This window comes from Hyperolius riggenbachi, chromosome 9, assembly GCF_040937935.1.
Source record: "Hyperolius riggenbachi isolate aHypRig1 chromosome 9, aHypRig1.pri, whole genome shotgun sequence".
Classification (NCBI taxonomy): domain Eukaryota; kingdom Metazoa; phylum Chordata; class Amphibia; order Anura; family Hyperoliidae; genus Hyperolius; species Hyperolius riggenbachi.
Window position 1 is genome coordinate 65,032,073 of NC_090654.1, and position 15,192 is coordinate 65,047,264.

The 15,192-nt window shown below is 44.3% G+C and overlaps 1 long non-coding RNA gene across 2 annotated transcripts in view; it reads left to right on the plus strand.

Annotated features, from left to right (window-relative positions):
• Positions 1 to 15,192, plus strand: part of LOC137532459 (uncharacterized) — a 310,063-nt gene that overhangs the window by 109,917 nt on the left and 184,954 nt on the right. The window lies entirely within an intron of this gene.

Consider the following 15,192-nt stretch of genomic DNA (forward strand, 5'->3'; position numbering starts at 1 on the left):
CTAAACTCACAGGCCGAACAAGGAGAGCGCTGATCAGAAATGCAGTCAAGAGGCCCATGGTGACTCTGGACAAGGTGCAGAGATCTACAGCTCAGGTGGGGGAATCTGTCCATAGGACAACTATTAGTCGTGCACTGCACAAAGTTGGCTCTTATGGAAGAGTGACAAGAAGAAAGCCATTGTTAACAGAAAAGCATAAGAAGTCCTGTTTGTAGTTTGCCACAAGCCATGTGGGGGACACAGCAAACACGTGGAAGAAGGTGCTCTGGTCAGATGAGACCAAAATGGAACTTTTTGGCCAAAATGCAAAACGCTATGTGTGGCAGAATACTAACACTGCACATCACTCAGAACACACCATCCCGACTGTCAAATATGGTGGTGGCAGCATCATGCTCTGGGGTTGCGTCTCTTCAGCAGGGACAGGGAAGCTGGTCAAAGTTGATAGGAAGATGAATGGCCAAATACAGGGCAATCTTGGAAGAAAACCTCTTGGAGTCTGCAAAAGACTTGAGACTGGGGCGGAGTTTAACCTTCCAGCAGGACAACAACCCTAAACATAAAGCCAGGGCAACAATGGAATGGTTTAAAACAAAACATATCCATGTGATAGAATGGCCCAGTCAAACTCCAGATCTAAATCCAATCGAGAATCTGTGGCAAGATCTGAAAACTGCTGTTCACAAACGCTGTCCATCTAATCTGACTGAGCTGGAGCTGTTTTGCAAAGAAGAATGGGCAAGGATTTCAGTCTCTAGATGTGCAAAGCTGGTAGAGACATACCCTAAAAGACTGGCAGCAAAAGGTGGTTCTACAAAGTATTGACTCAGGGGGCTGAATAATTACGCACACCCCACTTTGCAGTTTTTTTTTTTTTTAAATGTTTGGAATCATGTATGATTTTCGTTTAACTTCTCACGTGTACACCACTTTGTATTGGTCTTTATAATATATATGTATATATACACTATCTGCGTGGGGTCTGTATGCTATCTGTGCTTTGTGTGGGTTTCCTATGGGCACGTTTTTCATTGCAAGGGTTAATAAACCAGTGCCTTATTTATGCAGTGGCATGCGGATGTGTAAAAACTCGTGATAGCAGGGTAGTGATGAAAAGTTCAGCAGGTCATCATTTCCCTGTGTGGGTGCTGAACCATGTTTGAGCACACTGACATGGCTGCTGTTGAAACTTCACACTTAGATTTTTCAAGTCTTAAATTGAAAATAGAATATGGGACTTAATGAACGTTCTATTTAGGATTACTTCTACAGATCCAATTATTCATTTCATAAGTTCATTTTCACTTCCGTCTTGCTTTAAGGCAGAACATCCTTAAATTAAAGTTAGTATTATTAATATTATTATTATTAGCCAAATTAGTATGGATGTATAGAAGCACTAATATATTCAGTAGCGCTGTACGAAGTTGTTTAAAAATCTTTTCCCTTGTAGGATGTAGTTAGACATTAGCAGTTCATCTCAGTGTTGTGAGATGTGGCGGCTGTTTGCTGTTTATTGTTCATAACTATTGTAAGTGTATGTACACTCCCCTGGTCTTGTTTAACCAAATCTCAGCTGGCTGTTCTGTGTTCTATAGATTGTGGCCTCAGATGTTGGGTCGTCTAAGTGTGATCAGAGTGAAAGGTGGACCAAGGAGTGTGTGATAGGAGGCAAAGGCCCCGCCCCATCACGCAATAATGCCGTGGTGTTTTTTTCTGGAGGCTGGGATTCCTCCACAGTATAGCATAACAAGGCTATGTAAATCAAGGAAAAAATCATCAGAAAAGCAAATGGAACGGTAATAATGAACTTCTTCTTTTAACGTTCCAAAAAAGTGCAAAAACATATACAAAAAGTCTTCAATCTGTAGATTCATCCACAGGCAAGAATAGTTTTAAAGTAGGCGACATCGATTTGTTTCGGGACGAAAGACCCTTCTTCAGGCCTTTAAACACACAGTGTATATCTAAAAGAGTATAATATACACAATAAAAAATATGGCAAAAACTCATGTAGAATCACTGATAAGCGATGTGAGAGATGAGGTGAATATAAGCACCAAGAAACATAGAAGAAAAACCGTGATGGGAGAGCATACAGTCAAAAGTGGCGCAAGGGAAAAAATGGCGCACGGAGCCGCCGCGAAAGTGTTTAAAACGCTATTTTGCGTTTTAATGTTAAAACATTAAATAGTGTTTTAATGTTAAACCGCTATTTAATGTTTTAACATTAAAACGCAAAATAGCGTTTTAAACACTTTAGCGGTGGCTCTGTGCGCCATTTGTTATGTGTGTGTATATATATATATATATATATATATATATATATATATATATATATATATATATATATATATATATACAGTGGCTTGCAAAAGTATTCGGCCCCCTTGAAGTTTTCCACATTTTGTCACATTACTGCCACAAACATGAATCAATTTTATTGGAATTCCACGTGAAAGACCAATACAAAGTGGTGTACATGTGAGAAGTGGATCGAAAATCATACATGATTCCAAACATTTTTTACAAATAAATAACTGCAAAGTGGGGTGTGCGTAATTATTCGGCCCCCTGAGTCAATACTTTGTAGAACCACCTTTTGCTGCAATTACAGCTGCCAGTCTTTTAGGGTATGTCTCTACCAGCTTTGCACATCTAGAGACTGAAATCCTTGCCCATTCTTCTTTGCAAAACAGCTCCAGCTCAGTCAGATTAGATGGACAGCGGTTGTGAACAGCAGTTTTCAGATATTGCCACAGATTTTCGATTGGATTTAGATCTGGACTTTGACTGGGCCGTTCTAACACATGGATATGTTTTGTTTTAAACCATTCCATTGTTGCCCTGGCTTTATGTTTAGGGTCGTTGTCCTGCTGGAAGGTGAACCTCCGCCCCAGTCTCAAGTCTTTTGCAGACTCCAAGAGGTTTTCTTCCAAGATTGCCCTGTATTTGGCTACATCCATCTTCCCATCAACTCTGACCAGCTTCCCTGTCCCTGCTGAAGACATGCACCCCCTGAGCATGATGCTGCCACCACCATATTTGCCAGTGGGGATGGTGTGTTCAGAATTATGTGCAGTGTTAGTTTTCCGCCACACATAGCGTTTTGCATTTTGGCCAAAAAGTTCAGTTTAGGTCTCATCTGACCAGAGCACCTTCTTCCACATGGTTGCTGTGTTCCCCACATGGCTTGTGACAAACTGCAAACGGGACTTCTTATGCTTTTCTGTTAACAATGCCTTTCTTCTTGCCACTCTTCCATAAAGGCCAATTTTGTGCAGTGCACAACTAATAGTTGTCCCATGGACAGATTCCACTACCTGAGCTGTAGATCTCTGCAGCTCGTCCAGAGTCACCATGGGCCTCTTGACTGCATTTCTGATCAGCGCTCTCCTTGTTCAGCCTGTGAGTTTAGGTGGACGGCCTTGTCTTGGTAGGTTTACAGTTGTGCCATACTCCTTCCATTTTTGAATGATCGCTTGAACAGTGCTCCGTGGGAAATCCTTGCCCATTTTTCTTTGCAAAACAGCTCCAGCTCAGTCAGATTAGATGGACAGCGTTTGTGAACAGCAGTTTTCAGATCTTTCCACAGATTCTCGATTGGATTTAGATCTGGACTTTGACTTGGCCATTCTAACACATAGATAAGTTTTGTTTTAAACCATTCCATTGTTGCCCTGGCTTTATGTTTAAAGACATGCGTGTCCCCGAGAGTCGTTCGTCGCGGCAGGGGAAGCAGAGCGGGGAGGCTGCAGACATTGCTTCTGCCAGCACCCGCTCTGCAGTAACGGCAGGATTCCCCTGCCGCGACGAACGACTCTCGGGGACACGCATGTCCCCGGCTGCTCCGTATTGTATAGAAGGCAGGGAGAGGAGAGAGGCGGGGGGGATATTTAATTAAATTCACTAAGTTTTAATACATTTGGCCGCAGCGAGACGGACGTAAAATACATTTGAGCTTAGTGTAATCATTAGATTTCTAACATTGGCCGCTGTGCAGCGGCCACTTCGCACATTGGCCGGCCAGAACCCGAAGTGGCCACACTTCGGGTTCTGGACGTAACAAATATATATATGTGTGTGTGTGTATATATATTATATATATATATATATATATAACCCCTTCACCATTTCCACAAAGGGTTAAAATAAATAAAAACACAACCACGAAAATATTTTATTAATCTTAATTAACCAGAAATACTTACCTGTACCTTTTTAAAAAAAATTTCCCACGTCAATATCCTCGGAAATGATCCAACGAATACAGTATCCTCTCATGTTGCGACCTTGATTGAAGATCTCCGCTGACCGCGCACCCGCCGCCACACACTGCCGCTCCGCCGCGCTGCTCTAGCTATACTGAGTATAGCTAGAGCTAAAAAGCATCTTTGAATTTGGCTCCAAGGAGCCCCATAGGTTTAATAACAGACCAATGGGGTTCCTCCTGATAACCATTGGTCTGTTATTAGACCAATGAGGAGTCTTGGAGCCAAAATTTAAAGATGCTTTTTAGCTCTAGCTATAGAGAGTATAGATAGAGCCGCTCCATGGTCCCTCCTGCGCGGCTTTCCGCACTTCTCCCCGCATGGGTGACGAGGGGTTAAAGAGGCTCGGGAGGGGGAACCCCACAATGTTTTTTTTTAATTTTTTTTTTTATTTCACAAAATAAGCACACAAACAAAAATGGCATTTATATACATGTTAAGCTTTTCCAATACTTTACATTGAGGCAGAAATGCATCTGCAAACCAAAAAATGCTGCAGAAACCACGTTTGCGGATTGCTAAAAAACACAAACCGCTGGTGTGCACCATCCCACTGAAATATATTAGCCAAGCGTTTTCACAGGCAGCAGCGGTTTTGAAAACGCTACCAAAAATGCTTGGTGTGCACCAGGCCAAAATCAGAACCAAAGCAGTGTAGAAGAGTGAGGACTGTGATTTGAAACAGTCATGAGGGGTCTAAAGCAGAGTCGCTCATAGAAATAGTGTAAGTGAAACTAAATAATTAAAAACAAAAGATAAGTACCTGCGCAAAATAGACTGGAGGACAAACATCATCGCCAGCTACTACTACCTAAAATAGGTTCGTAATGAAACCAACTATTTAGGGGCATTAGGTACAAAACATCCATAGCTTAATAGGAAGCATACACAATAATCCAGGTACAAAGAAGAGGACTAAGTAAGAAAGTAATAAATTATCATTATTATCCAGATGCTTTCTTACTTGGTACTTTTCTTTGTAGATGGATTATTGCGTAGACTTCTGGGAGGGCTCGCGGCCAAACGCCGACTGGCGGACTTACCAGCCGCCTAGCAGGATCAAGGCCTGGGAAGGTGGAGAGGGAGCGATCAGCCTAAAGGGGGCTGGAGGAATATTTGCGCTTTAAATATAACACAGTAATACACTCTCAACTGCAGCAGTTCCAGTCTTGCTAATAATGTAATACTGTAAGTCGTGGGACCCCCTGTTCAGTAGGATATGCAGGAAGCCATTTTGTCTTGGCCATTAATCATATATGGGAGCGAGGTGTGAGAGCCTCACTTAACAAGTCATAGCAGCAAACCTATATGTCTTCACCTCGTTAACTGGCTAATGATCTCTCTGCTGAAAGACGAGGGACCGCCGACATCTCCCGCCCCAGTCTCGGGGAAGCCCCCTCTCTGCCAGTGTCTGTGACTATCTCTCCCTCTCCCCATCTGTCTCATTCATTTGTACCTCTCTTCACTTTTGATCACATCATTGGGGATGAAATTCTGCAGCAATTGTTTTCTTACATTCCCCGGGTGGAACAAACTGCTCCCATCTGTGTAACCAACGCAGAGTATACACAGACATAAATATTATTGTGCTTACTGACACACACGGATATCAGTGTCCACATGCACTGCGCTATGTCATGTCTCCCGTGACATCTTGTCCGCGGGGTACACGCAGAGGGAACCTCCTTCCCACGCTCACAAATTATCAATCGGAAGGGGAGCATTCTGCTGAGCGCGCGCCAAAGCCATGGGGTCCGCTCATAACGTCTGAGGGAAATGTTTGTTACTTCACTGAACTGTGGTTAAGTTTGCCCTTTTACCTTCAATTTCTGAACATCTTTGGATTGGTAAATTGCAATAAAAAAGCGTGTATAAAAAATTGTATAGGAAGAAAAATCAACAAAAAACTAAAATAATTTTACTTTTCATTTTGTCTTACGGCCTTAGGCCACATTCACACTGGGAATCGCACAGCGCTGAAAAAAAAAATCACTGGCATTTTTGCAAAGCGATTTTCCTGTGATTTGTCACTGTAAAGTAAAGCGATTTTGAAGTGATTGCTTTTTGTGATTCTTTAAAGCTAATGGGACTAATTTTTAAAAAAAAGAAACAAGATACTTACCTAAGGTGAGGGAAGGCTTTGGGTCCTAATGAGCCTTCCCTCTCCTCTCCCGGTGCCCTCGGTGCAACGTTGGCTCCCTCGTTTAAATTCTCCGCCACAGGGGACTTTGGAAGTCTTCGGGAGCGAAGTCCTCCATACTGAGCACGCGTGAGTGTGCAAGAGAGGGAGCAGTGTAGAGTGGCCCGTCTTCAGGAGCACTCGGGCTCCCGAATACTTTCCGAAGTCACCTTCGCCAGTGGAGCGAGCTGTATTTGACCAAATTAGTCAGATACTGCTCCTGGGGAAAGCTCTGCACCGAGGGCACTGGGAGAGGAGAGGGAAGGCTCACTAGGACCCAGAGCCTTCCCTCTCCTTAGGTGAGTATTTGGCTTTTTTTTTTTAAACGGACTCTTTAATTAAAAAATCACTCCGAGGCGCGATCACGGTTTGTTAAAAAAATCGAATTGCGGTAGTGGAAAATACCTACCGCGATTCTTATGTTATTTAGCAAACACTGGCAATTTAAAAATCACTAGCGATTTTTGCGATTCAGCATCGCAAACACTCACAGGGGAAAAGGGCCCTAATTGTGGCGAGATGCAGTAGGAGGAGGTGACTCATGGCGGTAGGTGTAATGCCTAGTACACACAATGAGATTTTCAGGCAGATTTCCTGCCAGGTCGATTATTTTCAATATGTCAGATCTGATTTTTGAGCGATTTTTCCAATCGAAGTGAACATAAAATCTATCAGAAAATCGATTGGACATCAGTTTGGACATGTTGGAAATAATTGATCTAGGCGGTATTCTGACAGACAATCTCATTGTGTGCACCTAGCATAAAATCTGTGATTGCAGATTCTATCACTTCCCATGAACAGAGATATGCTAATGAGTTTAGAAATTCAATCTAACTCTATAGGATTAACCGTAATGGTTTTAAGGTTCATTATTCAGGCAGACATTGGCACACACTGCTGCTTGCTTACTATCAGTGTTAACTGTAGAGTAATGGCATATACTATATCTTAAGAATGGTGTAAATAAAAAAAAAAAGTACAGGTAGTCCTTGGTTAACAAACGAGATAGGGACTGCCCGCTCGTTCTTAACCTGAATCTGTTCTTAAGTCGGGACAGCCACTTTTGCCCCCGTTTAAAAGGCAGAATATGGGCAGCGGAAGGTAAATAGAGGCCTTCTCACCTGATCCTCGGTGGTAGAAGGTCCCCTCGTGGTGCCCGGAAGCTCCGCAGCCCGTCCTCTCATGCCCTCCACTGTTCCCCGGTGGCTTCTGGCTCCACATGCATAATGACGTAATCAGGAAGAGCCCCCTAGTGGCGACGCTTCCTAATTGCGTCATTATGCACCGCATGTGAAGCCAGAAGCCGCTGGGGAACAGTGGAGGGCCCGAGAGGACAGGCTGCGGAGCTTCCGGGCACCACGAGGGGACCTTCTACCACCGAGGATCAGGTGAGAAGGCCTCTATTTACCTTCCGCTGCCCATATTCTGCCTTTTAAACTGGGCAGAACAGGTAGTACCCGGCGGGCGTGACGTCATGCGACGGGGCGGAGCTATGGTCGCGGCGTTCGTATCGGCGGGTCGTTCGTAAGTCAGGCGTTGGTAACCCGGGGACTACCTGTACTTGCAAGTATAGTAGTAGTACAGATCTACCAGTCTTAATTCAATTTTATGTAAGTTCCTGCTTTCTTTTTTTTACCATAAGGGTCATGTGGTAAATTCACCCAACTGCAGTAAGCAGAATAAAGTGAGTAAAGTGTTGCGCATGATGAGTAGGGTGCAATGCATTGCATTTAATGCATTGCTCTAGGCCAGGGCTTTTCAACCTTTTCGCTAATTGTACCACTTTTATCGCCTGAAATTACCACCAGTGTGCCTGCACAGTAGATTGGATGCAATCAGGCTTGGCTGTTTCTGCTGGAGCCTGAACGGAGAGCAGCTACTGCGCATGCGCACACACCGATGAGGAGAACTTTGGGGCTCCCAGCGCTGGATCCCCTCTACTGAAGAGGAAGGGGGAAACCTCTTTAGCATACAAAGGCCTCCCCTACCCTGAGGTAAGTAACCACCGGGGCACTTTTTTCTTACAGGTACACTTTAAGAAAAAAGGGCATATGGGTTAATAGTAGGAGGCATTGGTGGGGGAAAAGACTGCAATTAGATTGCTAGCCTACAGATTGTCAGCAACAATAAATCACCACAATGCATAAAAAATAAATATATTTGAAATAAACCAAGAAAAAGAGAGTCACCATCGTGGAGGAACACAAGTACCAAACACTAAGGTAGAGAATGTGTGGACAAGTTTCAAAGGTGGCTAAAAGTGCTGCTAGCCTGGAAAGAGAACCACTATGAAAGTTGAAGCCAATAAATGGGTCATTAGACTTGGGAGCAAGATAGGAAGATAAAAAGCCAACATAGGCTTTTTCTTCCACTCCCTCTTCACAGTTATGCATATCTGACACCTGTGACTGTTTCATCTGGTTATGGACTTTGTAGAGATTGCCAGTTTTAAATTGTGCAAATCATGATGCAAATCTAGCCCCAAAACCTAAAATGTGGTAGCAAATCAACATTCAACATTGAGGACCTCAAGGCTTGTGTTTGCAAAACAAATAAAATAGGAAAGGAAGAAGGAAACAGTTGGAAAAGGATAGTTGGAAAATGGCAGTTGAAAAATGACAGTTGAAAACAGTTGAAATTTGGCAGTTAGAAAATGGCAATTGAAAAATGGCAGTTGGAAAATGACAGTTGGAAAATGACAGTTAAAAACAGCAGTTGGAAATTGGCAGTTAAAATTTGACAGTTGGAAAATGATATTGAAAATGGCAGTTGGAAAATGACAGTTGGAAAATGGCAGTTGGACAATAGCAGTTGGACAATGGCAGTTGGAAAATGACAGTTGGAAATTGACAGTTGGAAATTGACAGTTGAAATTTGACAGTTGGAAAATGGCAGTTGGAAAATGTCAGTTGAAAAATGTCAGTTGGAAAATGACAGTTAAAAACAGTTGAAATTTGGCAGTTGACAAATGACAGTTAGAAAATGTCAGTTGGAAGTTGGAAAATGTCAGTTGGAAAATGACAGTTGACAGGTCATTTTCCAACTGCCATTTCCCAACTGCCATTTTTCAACTATAATTTTTGAACTGTCAAATTTCAACTGCCATTTTCTGTCTTTTTTTTTAAACTTTCATTTTCCAACTGTCAAATTTCAACAGTTTAAAGGACCATTACTGTGAAAAAAGTGAGCTGTTAAAGGAGAATTGAAGTGAGAGGGATATGGAGGCTGCCATATTTATTTCCTTTTAAGCAATGCCAGCCCCTGAACACATGCAGATCAGGTGTTTCTGACATTATTGTTCTAGTTTAAAAGGAAACAAATATGGCAGCCACCGTATTCTTCTCACATCAAGCACTGCAGTCAAGGAAAACAAATATAGTTTCTGAGAACGTGTGTGGTGTGTGTGTCTAGAGCAGGGCTTTTCAACCTGTTCACTAATTCTACCACTTTTATCACCTAAAAAGCACAACCAGTGTGCCTGCACAGTAGATTGAACGTGATTGGGCTTGGTTGCTGGAGCCTGAATGGAGAGCAGCTACTGTGCATCCGAACACACTAACAAGGAGAGCTTTGGGGCTTCCAGCAGTGGATCCCATCTACTGAGGAGGAAGGGTGAAACCTGTTTAGGACACAAAGGCCTCCCCCTCCTTGAGGCAGGGCCGGATCTATTAAGAGGCACCCGTGGGGGGGGGGCACCTACAGTTCATTTATTTATAATTTTTTACTTTTTTTCTTTTACATTTTTTATTATTATACCCCCCTCCCCCCCGCCCTCCAGCAGAGTGGCTGCAGCCGGCCGGGATGTGATCCTGAACTCTGCATGCCGCTAGTGTGGTCTAGTCAGTGACGTCACTAGATCAGGCACGGCATGCAGAGTTTCCCTCGCGGCTCGTGCGCCGGACGAGGTATGCTGATTGCTGCCCGCTGCACGGACTGCCCCTATACTCTGGCTGCACTGAGTGAAAGGGGGAGCAGGAGCACCAGGTGAGGAAGGGGGGAGACTTCCCCCCCCCCTCCCCGCCTTCACGCTGCTGTGTGGGCCCGCTCTGCTCTATCTTCTCTGGTGAAATGATGCCCACTATACGATTATTTTCTGGTGTTATGCTGCCCACATTGCGATTATTCTCTGCTGAAATGTTTCCCACATTATTATTCTCTGCTGAAATGTTGCACTCATTGCGATTATTCTCTGCTGAAATGTTGCCCACATTATTATTCTCTGCTGAAATGTTGCGCTCATTGCGATTATTCTCTGCTGAAATGTTGCACTCATTGCGATTATTCTCTGCTGAAATGTTGCCCACATTATTATTCTCTGCTGAAATGTTGCACTCATTGCGATTATTCTCTGCTGAAAGGTTGCCCACATTGCGATTACTCTGCTGAAATGTTGCACTCATTGCGATTATTCTCTGCTGCAATGTTGCACTCATTGAGATTATTCTCTGCTGGAATGTTGCCCACATTGCGATTATTCTCTGCTGAAATGTTTCACTCATTGCGATTATTTTCTGCTGAAATGTTGCCCACATTGCGATTATTCTCTGCTGAAATGTTGCACTCCTTGCGATTATTTTCTGCTGAAATGTTAGGCAGGGGACCGTGTGGGAGATGTGCCTACACGGAGCGTCCCTGTAAAATGATGCAATCTACGATTGCATCCAACCGAAGCCTCCCACCTGAATGCTAATTTATGCAATTCCTGCTAGATTTGGTACAGCAGGCAAAGGGTGTATAACAGTACACCTGATTGGCTGACTGGCGTCTGCTGACCAGATAAAGGCAGGAGATTGCTCTAGCTGGAAGTTAGCAATTGTGTTTGATGCAGCTAGCATTCAGTTTAGAGGTGGTGGTGGTGAGTTCCCTGGAGGTGTGAGGTCCAGGGCTTGCCCACACTTCTCTCTAGGTATAGCATGGTGGTTTGGGGGCCCCAGCTAGTGAGAGAGACCTGGGGCCCCCGGCTGTTGTGCGGACCAATATAACCGAAGCCTTCCACCTGAATGCTAATTTATGCAATTTCTGCTAGATTTGGTACAGCAGGCAAAGGGTGTATAACAGTACACCTGATTGGCTGACTGGCATCTGCTGACCAGATAAAGGCAGGAGATAGCTCTAGCTGGTAGTTAGCAATTGGTTGTTGCAGTTAGTATTCAGTTTAGAGGTGGTGGGGGTGAGTTCCCTGGAGGTGAAAGGTCCAGGGCTTGCCCACACTTCCCTCTAGGTATAGCATGGTGGTTTGGGGGCCCCAGCTAGTGAGAGAAACCCGGGGACCAGTGTTTGTGTTGTGCGGACCAGTGTTTGTGATATTACATTTCTTTTTTGCAGCTTCCAGGATGCGGTTGACAGGTGAGAGGTTAGGGAGGGGACCGTGTGGGAGATGTACCTACATCGGGCGTCCCTGTAAAACCATGCAATCTATGATTGCATCTAACTGAAGCCTTCCACCTGAATGCTAATTTATGCAATTCCTGCTAGATTTGGTACAGCAGGCAAAGGGTGTATAACAGTACACCTGATTGGCTGAGTGGCGTCTGCTGACCAGATAAAAGCAGGAGATTGCTCTAGCTGGGAGTTAGCAATTGGTTGTTGCAGTTAGCATTCAGTTTAGATGGTGGGGGTGAGTTCTCTGGAGGTGAGAGAGGTCCAGGGCTTGCCGACACTTCTCTCTAGGTATAGCATGGTGGTTTGGGGGCCCCAGCTAGTGAGAGAAACCTGGGGCCCCCGGCTGTCATGCGGACCAGTGTTTGTGAAATGTTGCCCACATTATTATTCTCTGCTGAAATGTTGCACTCATTGTGATTATTTTCTGGTGAAATGTTGCCCACATTAAGATCATTTTCTGGTGAAATGCTGCACACATTGCGATTATTTTATGGTGAAACATTGCTGCATTACGAATATTTTATGGTGGAATGCTGCCCCATTACAATTATTTTATAGTGAAAAGCTGCCCCATTTGGATTATTTTGCACCTATGGGGGGGGGGGGGGGGGGCATTCAAATTTTCGCAAGGGGGCCCAGTGATTTCTAGTTACGCCCCTGACTACTACCTAAACTGGGGATACCTATAGACCTGGCTATCTATACTGGGGACACCTATAGTATGTCTACATTGGGGACACCTATAGACCTGGCTACTTTATACTGTACTTATACTAATTATTTATATAGCACCAACATATTAAGCAGCGCTGTACAGAGTATGTATTGTCTTGTCACTAACTGTCCCACAGAGGGGCTCACAATCTAATCCCTACCATAGTCATATGTGTATGTATGTATGTATGTCTAGGGCCAATTTTTAGGGGAAAGCCAAGCCAATTACCTTATCTGTATCGTATGTTATTGGGATGTGGGAGGAAACCAGAGTGTCTGAAGGAACCCCACACAGACACGGGGAGAACATACAAACTCCTTGCTGATATTGACCTGGCTGGGATTCGAACCGGGAACCCAGAGCTGCAAGGCAAGAGCGCTAACCACTACGCCACCATGCTGCCATACTACTGTACTATATTGTACTGCCATCTTCAGCAGTACTTCACAGAGTACATAGTCATGTCACTGACTATCCTCTGAGGAGCTTACAATCTAATCCTGCCATAGTCTAATGTCCTACCATATTATTATGTATTTATATAGCACTGGCATCTTCTGCAGCACTTTGCAGAGAACAGTCATGTTACTGACTTTTCTTAGGGGAGCTCACAATCTTATACCTACCACTATTTTGTGCGAGAGAACACTGGCTGATGTGTGTGTGGTTTTTTTTTTTTTGGTTGATTTTTTTTTTGGGGGGGGGGGGGGGGGAAACATTTCCTACTTGCTTTTTTAGGGCCACTTTACTCATACCTGGGGAGAACACATGGCCCCACCGACTTTGGGCTGCACACTTACTAGGAAATTTTTGGGTCACACCCACTGTATGTTATCGACACGCCCACTGCATTCTGTGGTTATGCCCATTTTTCACCTCGGCACACGTCCTCCTGGGGGGGGGGAGGGGGGAATAGGTTTGGGGTGCCTAGGGGAGCCCAAACCCTAAATACAGCCCTGCCCTGCCCTGAGGTAATTACAGGTACACTTTAAGAAAAAAGGGCATATGGGAGGGGAAAAGTAGGAGGCATTGGTGGGGAAACAGACTACAATTAGATTGCTAGCCTACAGATTGTCAGTATTGTCAATCTGCAGGTAGATTGCCAATATAGGTAGCCTTGCAAGTTCCTTCCCCCCCACCCCCGCTCAATTATAGGTAGCCTAGACCAACCACCAGAGAGCTGAGAGCTAGGCAGTGACTCACCACAAAGCTCGGCTCCTCGCTTGCTCACTCCTTGCTGTGCTGCCCTGCAAGATAGCTATATATATGTTATAGAGTTTACACCTCAGATCATCGGTAAGCACGCCGCAGAGAAGAGACAGCTAGGCAAGCGGTGCACAAGTGAGCAGTGATGTCACTTTCTGTATCTACGCCATCACTGTGCCCCGGTCACCTGGCCGTCTCTTCCCCACTGATCTGAGGTGTGAAGTATGCCACAGAGCAGTACAGTGAGGAGCGAGGGAGGGGGAGCCAAACTTTGTGGAGGCAGGACAGGACCAGGACAAGTGGCATGAGGGCAAAAAAGTGTCAGGCAAACCTGGTGTGTACCACCTGGCCAACAGCAAAGTACCACCGGTGGTACGCGTACCACAGGTTGAAAAGCCTTGCTCTAGTCATCATGCAGAAAACATTGTACACACGTTATTCTGCTTTCTGCAGTTTAGTGAGTACACCCCAATAAACCATCCCTACCAGTGGTGCAGCTAAGGAGCTTTGGGCCCCAGTGCAAGTTTTGCATAGGGCCCCCTAAGTATTCTATACATAAGAATTCATATACAGGATCTTCTCAAAAAATTAGCATATTGTGATAAAGTTCATTATTTTCTGTAATGTACTGATAAACATTAGACTTTCATTTATTTTAGATTCAAATACACACAACTGAAGCAGTTCAAGCCTTTTATTGTTTTAATATTGATAATTTTGGCATACAGCTCATGAAAACCCAAATTTCCTAACTCAAAAAATTAGCATATTTCATCCGACCAATAAAAGAAAAGTGTTTTTAAAACAAAAAAAGTCAACCTTCAAATAATTATGTTCAGTTATTCACTCAATACTTGGTCGGGAATCCTTTTGCAGAAATGACTGCTTCAATGCGGCGTGGCATGGAGGCAATCAGCCTGTGGCACTGCTCAGGTGTTATGGAGGCCCAGGATGCTTCGATAGCAGCCTTAAGCTCATCCAGAGTGTTGGGTCTTGCGTCTCTCAACTTCCTCTTCACAATATCCCCCAGATTCTCTATGGGGTTCATGTCAGGAGAGTTGGCAGGCCAATTGAGCACAGTAATACCATGGTCAGTAAACCATTTACCAGTGGTTTTGGCACTGTGAGCAGGTGCCAGGTCGTGCTGAAAAATGAAATCTTCATCTCCATAAAGCTTTTCAGCAGATGGAAGCATGAACCCACTTTTAAACCAGAAACAGCGGCAGAAGCGCCTGACCTGGGCTACAGAGAAGCAGCACTGGACTGTTGCTCAGTGGTCCAAAGTACTTTTCTCGGATGAAAGAAACTTTTGCATGTCATTCGGAAATCAAGGTGCCAGAGTCTGGAGGAAGACTGGGGAGAGGGAAATGCCAAAATGCATGAAGTCCAATGTCAAGTACCCACAGTCAGTGATAGTCTGGGGTGCCATGTCAGCT